Below are 7,104 nucleotides of genomic sequence, written 5' to 3'. Positions count from 1 at the left end.
CCGGGCTCCGCCTCTGCAGGTATTTGCGATGCCCGCCCTCGGTCCATTCTCTCGGTGTCTTCCGCTACCCTGGTGCGAACCGGAACTTGGTGAAGGTGCAGTGGTGACTGCTGGGTTTATGGGGAGGACTGAGCCGGCACCGTGGTGCAGCCGTGCAAGTCGTTCTGGCAGCTTGCCGAATTTGAATTGCCGATCTGAAAGCAGGCTTGAGGCGATTTTTTTTTCCTGCCGGCTGCTTCATCTCGTTCCTTTTGCCCTCTCCGTTTTAATGAATCATATCTGCTAGACGTTACTAACTGTTTCTCCGCAGAGAACCTCAGTTGCGCTGACGATCTCTTTTGTCGGGGGGTAACCGGCCGATATGAAATGTCTAAGGGAACTACATTTTTAGACCCATTTACACTGGATTTGATCTTTTTTTTTTACAAAATGCGCAAACTGTGCTTCCAGTGTTTCCGGCGAAGATCAATGTGAAAGACAGTGGCTGAAGTGCTTTATTAATCAAACAGAGGCTAGCTTAAGTGGGTTTTGCTTCCAAGATGATGAGGAAGTAGTTGGATTTTAAAATGAGAACGACAGTTTCACCCATCAACCTTTCTATTCAACGTGCTCAACATACAGAGCATTTGTACTTGGAGGAAAGCAAGAGGAGAAAAGGCAGTGTGAGCTCATGTTAAACCACCGACAGCACCACCTTTACCTGAAAGAATTGTCTTTAGTTCAACGGTTGTTGAAATGTCTGGTGGTTCACAGCTGCACAGTACTTAGTTTCTGGGGTGATAAGCAACTCTACGTAATAGACATCCTGTAACAATCTTAAGGTTATTGTGGCAAGGAACAGATCATTATTATTGAACCTGATGGTGGTTAAAACATCTGTAAATGAAAGCTGGTTGTATCTTCTTTAATAAAGAAAACAGTGATACCCAGACCAGCACTCTGCTCTGTAGAAAGACTGTTCATTTGCTGGGGGATTCAATTTTTAATTCGAAGAGGGAAGGACTGTAGCCCATCTGATGATTTCTAATAATCATTTAACTAAGAAATTAACAAAAAACCACCCAGTATTTAATGAAAACAAGTTTCTGAAAAGTTAGTGTGTTTGAAGTTTGTCACAGATGCTTCCGTTGGCAATTACCTGTTTGTGTTTCCGCGCAGGCTGCATGGTAGCTATTATGAGCTCGCTATTCTGAAGTAATTGTGGCAATCTCAGTCCAGTTCTCAGCAGACCAATGGATGCATCGTTACTAACTGTAAGCAATTATCACTTCTCTTCGCAAAAATATCAGGGATCAGAAATGAACAGCAGGCTGGTTATGTGTGTGTGAAATGATGGTAGTGGTTTAAAAACACACGTGCACTGCAGTAACCCATAACCTGAGATGCTTTGTTTTGACAATATCAAAGTGCTTTAACATGTTACGATACAATGGAAGTGCATTGATAGATCGCTGTGAAGGACTGATCTAACTTCTGGTACATGTGATACTTGCATGGGAACACCCAGAGAAATAAAATCACTTTTTACTTATTTTTAGGTTACACACACAGAGTTATTTTTGGGGGGGCTGAATTAGAAAAAGTTAGTAGTACTTAAAATGCCTTGGTTTTTAATGTAAGAGTATCCCTCTTAGTCAAGCAGATACGTGTAGGATCCACAATGTAGTCCTCAATGTTAAGCAAAACAGAGAAGAAAAGCAACCTTCAGATAATTCTAGGTGGTTGTGTCCAGAACACATTGTGTGCTTCCTTCTTGGGGAAGTGGGAGTAGATCAAATGTAAGAATTATGAGGAGCTTGCTGCAGTGTTTATTATGGAGTACCTTTGTTCCTGTAGTACAGTAAGAACACGTCATGAGATACTTGACTTAAATAGGTTGCTTTGTTCAAGAATACTTCAGGTAACCATGTACCAGTTTAGCGTGTAGTCAGTCGACTGCCTTCTATTTTTGTCCTTCCAAAATGATGTTATATTAATTTTGAAGGTACTGATGTATTTTGTATGAGTTTGTAATACCGAGTGTGTATTTTTACACTGCAGAAACTCATACTAAAGCATTATGAATTTTTTAAGGATGATTAAGAGGAGAAATGAGCAAACTTGTCTCTAGAGTTCAGCTTAAGAAAAAAAAAAAGTGTCCCGTAAAAGGAATTTTGACTGGCATAAGCAAAAAGGCATCTGCAGTCTTTGAAGTACCGTGTGCACAAAGGTCAATTAAATCAAATGGAAAAACATAATTTGCCAATAAGTTTTGTCTGTTTATAATGTATTCTCCTCATGCTCTGGATGCTATTCTTAAAACATGCTAAATAAATTGAAGCAGATTTAAGAGGTAAGTCTCCTTGCTCTAAGGATCAAGAATCTTAAGTGTGAAGAGCTACAAATTGACCTGTTTGTACAAAATTACATCATTTGTTTATGATTTTCTGAATAACACAGAGAACTGTCCCTCAAGAAGTGTCTGGAGTCCATCGTGGGAAGAGAGGTCACCTGCTGCAGGTTACTTTCGGTTAGCTTTCCCCCAAGAAGTAGGTATCTCATAGCAGTTTTTGAAAATTATTCTTTATCTTCTTCCTTGCGTAAGGTACGGCTGATTTTTCAGGAACTTAACATTGCTTCGGATGCCCTTGTTAGTGGGAGTAACTGGTGCAGTGAGAAAAGGAAAATGGAGATACGTAGAAGTGTGCAAATACTTTCATAAATAGAAAGAAGGTGACCTTCAGCTGGGCCAAAGTCTATATTTTAATAGTCTGTATTTTAATTCTTGCTGTTCTTTAATATGCCTGTATATTAAGGAATTTACCCCAGGCTATTTCAGATTAAAGGCCTGTTTAAAAACAAAACAACCTGAAAAACTGCCCGAGTTTGCAGCTTCGTAGTACTTGGCTGACAGCTTTGTCCTAATACAAGCTGTCAAAATCTGGTGCACCGATGCAACTAAAAAATACTTATGACAGTAGTCAGGATATGAAGAAGCACCAATATGTTGCCCTCAGTGCACAAATTAAACTATATGCTTTTTTTTCTTTTTTTTTTTTTTTTTTTTTTTGACCGTGAGTATGGAGGTTCTTGTTTGACTAAAACACATGAGATTCACTCTTGGGTTTTTTTTGTTGGTTTTTTTTTTCCCCCTCATGTTAATATCCTGCATATATAAATTAAATGCGGTTGTCAGTAGGCATATGGAAAAAAAGTGGCTGACGTGGTATGAGCCTTTGAAACATGCTGTATCACTTTAGAAATTTGTCCCCTTCCTGCCCTGAAAAACAACACCCTCTCCTTCCCACTCCCAGTCCCCAGAACACGTAGAGGAAAACATCCACCAGGGTACAAATCTATAGGTTCTGGAATACTCTGTGCAAGGAATATTGATGGATTATGTCATTTGTAGCATTACAACAACAAAGAGTAGCTGAATGAACCACAGACGTGAAGTTGAACTGAAATGTTTGTATGCGTCAAAATACACACTAACAGAGCACAAGATCTCCTCAAAGGTGAAAAAGAACAGAGGCTGTGTTGGAAAAGTACCAAGCGTTCGAATGGTTAGGGAGGAATGACATCTCCAGAGAAAAGAACCAAAAACAAGTTCTCCAGTGTGTATATAGAGACAAGTGTTGGCTTTCAAATGAGGGAGTGATTGTTTTTCAGAGTTAAGGGGAACTGGTGGCTATGTTCATTATCTAGAACTGATTGGGTATGTTCATTACATAGGAGTATAGAAACAGGCAAAGGAGATTTAACCAGTACGGGTTAAGATTTAGTAGGAAACAATGAGTAGGCAGGTGATAATTACAAAGGAAGAGGACAGGATGTAATAATGCTTACACACTGCTACCCATTAAAACATTTTGAAGAGCTTTTTCTCTCCTTGCGTTTCCTGCTCCCAGAGAGGATAGCCATTAACTTTTAAAATTATTTGTGATTATTTTAGCTGTATGGTCTGATCCTGGAAGTCATACTGTACTGCTTACATAGTAGTAAATGTTGATTTAACAGGCTATAAACATGCAGTTGGGAGTGGGGAGCCTGTCTTTGAAAACTTGTGCCTCTGCATAAATGTCAGCAATCTGTCACTTGATTCATTGCTTGTATTGCCTTGTCAAAAATACTAAATGAATGCAATGTGATTTGTGTAAACATGTAAGCTGCCTTTTTAGCTTGTGGTGCTGGACACCTCTGATGTGTCCTTTCCACATTGCGTGTAGATTGACATACATTTGCTACTTTTTTCTAAGTGCTTGGATTGTCCTGTTAAGAAGTATATTCCTATGACTGAATTCCCTACAAATACCAAAATCAGAGACTTAATTTTTTGTGGAACCCATTGTGCTCCACAAGGCAGCATTACTGTTGCTGCTGTTTTCGGAGAAGAGTGCTTGGCGCCCCGTCAAGCTTTCACTTAATGGCAATGTAATTTCCCACCACCTTGTTTTCAAAACACCACAGATTTATTATTTTCTCTGGCTAAATGAAATGTTAATTGTTTGTAGTAATCTTGTGTGCCTGTTAAAGATTTTACTTGAAATGTTGTACAGTTCTGTGAAATCAAAAGAATAATGAACTGTTACATTAATTTCATAGCATCAGATAAATGGTTGGAATTGTATTCTGTTTAACGTGATTTTTTTAAGTATATTTCTACAAAAGATTCCATGGATAAAATATTCACTTTTTCGCACAGTAATGTGTTCGAAAACAAAGCTAGGGCAGATTCCTGCAGCTTCACATAAGTAAACTGCATCTGAATCGGTGGGAATTATTATGTAAATAAGAAGAGCAGTGGCCTGCTACTGTATTTGTACACCAGGGTCAAGTTTTCTAAAGGTAAACTTGTTCCTGTAGAAATAAATCCTAAACTTGGAATCACTTTATCTGCCAAAAAAAAAAAAAATCTAACTTCCATAAACAGATGTTTTGGTAGTAAAAAATAGGAGTTCTGCACAGAACAATCTTTTTGGGTGAAATAATTAAAATAAAGGCAGCCCTCCAAAAAAGAAAACTTTTATCTTCCGCATTCTTTGTTTACATTAGCAGTGACAAAAGTTAAGGGGTTTCAGTAACCAATACAAGTATTTGTATTAGGCATGTTAGTATCACTCATTTTTTTCCTAAATGAAATTACCCCTTTTGCCAGTCTTAAATCAATTGGAGCTGCTGTGTCCTCTTTCTTCAGTAGAGAATTCTCATGTTTCTAGCTGACTTATTCTTGTGATGTGCCAGGACACATGCAGAGCTGTTTAAAAATATTCTTTTCTTAACTAACTTAAGTAAACTGACTTTGACTTCAGCTTTAAAAAATTTGAGAGGTTTTTATCTACACCCCCCTTATTTGCTCTTTACTTGCTAGAGCCTGCCAACACTATTTTTGTCTTTGCCTGAGTCATACTTGAGTTTATTCCATGTCTTCTGCTTTGCCGTAGACAGAGTCACGCATTTAAAATAATTCCATGAATAGAACTTCACAGAAAATCTTGTGGCTGTACTGTTTGCTGTTCTAAAGTATTCTCTCTGAATCGTTGTCTGATGTGACTGCTGTTATGGAATGAGTGAGACCGTTCCTCCCTGTTGCCAATGTGCTGGTAAATTCCTGAATTCTGATTCTCTGTGTTCTCATTATTCACGCTCGATGACTGGAGAAACATGCAAGGTAGGAGAGGAATCTCCTTCCAAATACATTTATATTTTCTGATTGTAACTCATAGGTTTCCAAGTTCTAGGAAGCATGTTCTAATGCTGAATTATTTGGTGGAGGAAGACCAAGCGAATAGTAAAATCAAGGACAACTGGTTATATGCCTTAATCACTGCTATGCATTCATGCTAATATGGTGGGAAGGGGATTTAAGAAGACATAATCAAGCATTTATGCATAAATATTATGACAATGGACTAAAGAATCTGTTATACCCCTTTAAATTGGAGTTAACTCCACCAAAACTCTGCTTGACTTTGCTGGTTTAATGGATAGAAATCGGCCGATGCTGGTTCGCTAGACAGGCTGTATTTAACTGCACCTGGGCAGGAGGGCTGGCATCTGCCCCATCTGTCACAGCTGTGCAAAGGTGGTCCCCTCCTCCCGACTCGTGGTGCTTCTGCTGACTTTGCCAGTGAAGCAATTCTGTTCTGTGCAGGGAGGGTACCGACCTGCCTCTTCCCTGTGCAGGGCATCCAAGCAGAGCTTACCTTTCTAACCCTGTAACACCACTGGAAAGAGTTAAAGGAGTTGACAGGAAGGAACTGTAAACAGTTCTTCAGGTGGGTCAGCCCTGGGGAAGAGTTGCCAACTGCCACCCAAAATGCACGGCTACTTGCTAGGCAGTAGAGAAGTCTTGGGTATCTTTGTTCCCCTCTTTGTGAGTGGATTATATTATGGTGTGTAAGAGAGTGCAAGTGCTGTAGCGAGGCGTACGTGTTTTGAACAGTGAGATGAATAAGTGTGCACAATTTGAAGTATCTGAACATCTGCTTTTTACTGAGTGAGAATCAGAACGTGTAACTCCGTGGTTGCACAGTGATATGGGGAAGTGAACCTTGGATATTTCTGTTGGGGATTGTGCCTTTATCGTTAGCTGTTGTTGGTAGAAAGGAAGAAAGGAGATTTGAACTGGATTTCAGTTTACCAGCCTTCACTAGAGGGCTGCTTCTCCTTTGTAAACGTTGTGAACTATTGGTATAAAGATCTGACATGGGAACTGTTAGCTGTTTCCTTTCTTCCTTTGAGGAACTTAATGAAAAAGGAAATGCTTTTTGCTTGTTGCACATCAGATTGTCAGGGAGGGAGATTAAATTGCCCACTGTCAGAAGTCAACAGTAATACCAAGTGGCTCAGAAGCAGGCACGTGGAGATTAATTTGCTGTAAAATGTCATGAGGTTTAAGTGTATGAAGTATTATTTCCCTCTTGCAAAAAGCTGGGGGAAAAGAGTGAAGCCTTTGGCTTTCACGCCTGGCTAATCGAGCCTTCTCACTTGGCGTCAGTAGGGATCTGCGGCTTCGCTGCAGTTGGGAGCGCTCACCTGTCGTAGCGCAGCGGGTGTGAAAGTTCGGCGGGGCGGGGCAGGCGCACCGGGAGGACGAGGGCAGCTCGGGCCCGAGCCCCCGGT

The 7,104-nt window shown here is 40.1% G+C and overlaps 1 protein-coding gene across 7 annotated transcripts in view; it reads left to right on the top strand.

The window, feature by feature from the left end:
- The first annotated feature begins 27 nt into the window (after window positions 1-27).
- AGTPBP1 (ATP/GTP binding protein 1) overlaps window positions 28-7,104 on the top strand; it is a 76,514-nt gene continuing 69,437 nt past the window's right edge. For all 7 annotated transcript variants that reach the window (XR_004841224.1, XR_004841223.1, XR_004841222.1 and 4 more), the window contains exons 1-2: window positions 28-1,253; window positions 2,440-2,528. The gene's annotated coding sequence lies outside the window, so the exon portion shown is untranslated. The remainder of the gene's footprint in view (window positions 1,254-2,439; window positions 2,529-7,104) is intronic.

Source organism: Egretta garzetta, unplaced genomic scaffold (assembly GCF_000687185.1).
Source record: "Egretta garzetta isolate BGI_Z169 unplaced genomic scaffold, ASM68718v1 scaffold41, whole genome shotgun sequence".
Taxonomy (NCBI): domain Eukaryota; kingdom Metazoa; phylum Chordata; class Aves; order Pelecaniformes; family Ardeidae; genus Egretta; species Egretta garzetta.
This window is presented reverse-complemented; position numbering and strand designations above follow the sequence as displayed.